General features: G+C 36.2%; 1 protein-coding gene across 1 annotated transcript in view; it reads left to right on the top strand.

The window, feature by feature from the left end:
- The window catches only part of LOC107556590 (testis-expressed sequence 2 protein-like), a 22767-nt gene that overhangs the window by 9031 nt on the left and 12873 nt on the right, over positions 1-863 (top strand). The window lies entirely within an intron of this gene.

The raw sequence follows: 863 nt of genomic DNA, 5'->3' as shown, positions 1-863 counted from the left end.
ATGTCAGTCTTATGCACACCCCTTCAAGTAAAGTGTTACCGCTATTTCTATATTTATTATAATTTTTGTTCTTGGGGTGAATGGACTTCAATCATCGTTTTAGCACAAACAAATAAGTGAAAATTAAATTATTTTCATTTGCACCAGTGGTAGTATTGATCATTTATTATTATACGTTTACCCTGACTGATTGAGTGGAAAAGAGAAATGTGTGGTACTTCGTCATTTTGCCTGAGCTGTGTAATATTATCAGGCCTACCTTTGTTCATCTGACTGCCCATCCTTCAGCCAACAAAGGCAGTACTTCCTCATACTTGTTTACTTAACAGTGCTGTAATTAATTCGTTCATTTTGGCCTTGTAGAGTGTGTTTTTGTTGTTGTTGTTTTTTAAGATTTATTTTTGCCTTTATTTTGATAGGACAGTTAGTTGACAGAAAGCGAAGTGCCAGAAAGAGAGGGGGGCAGGATCGGGAAAGGTTGCCTGAAGCACAATGGAGCTAAATATGTCGGTGTGCTGCCCACGAGGCTGTCGGCACCAACTCCTTGTTGTGTTTTTAATTACATGTCCTGGTCAGGCAATGCTTTTCAGGGATATTTTTCTCCATTTTGCTTTTAGGGGCCAATTACTGAATGCTTGTCAAATTTTCACTGAATTGTCGTCAAGTGGTCTACACGAGTTATCAAATGGTTAAAAAAAAATAAAAAACTTTTTGATGTTTCACTTGAAGCGTTTGATACAAACTTCTAAAACTGAACACAATGGTACTATTTAGTCTGAGAAAAAAATAATCACTTACTATTCTACAGAAACAGAATCAGAAGAGCTTTATTAACAAGTGTTTACACACAAGGAATTTGACTT

This window comes from Sinocyclocheilus grahami, unplaced genomic scaffold (genome assembly GCF_001515645.1).
Source record: "Sinocyclocheilus grahami isolate Dianchi unplaced genomic scaffold, SAMN03320097.WGS_v1.1 scaffold574.1, whole genome shotgun sequence".
NCBI lineage: Eukaryota > Metazoa > Chordata > Actinopteri > Cypriniformes > Cyprinidae > Sinocyclocheilus > Sinocyclocheilus grahami.
The sequence above is the reverse complement of the archived record's forward strand: the minus strand, read 5'-3'. Positions and strand labels throughout refer to the sequence as shown.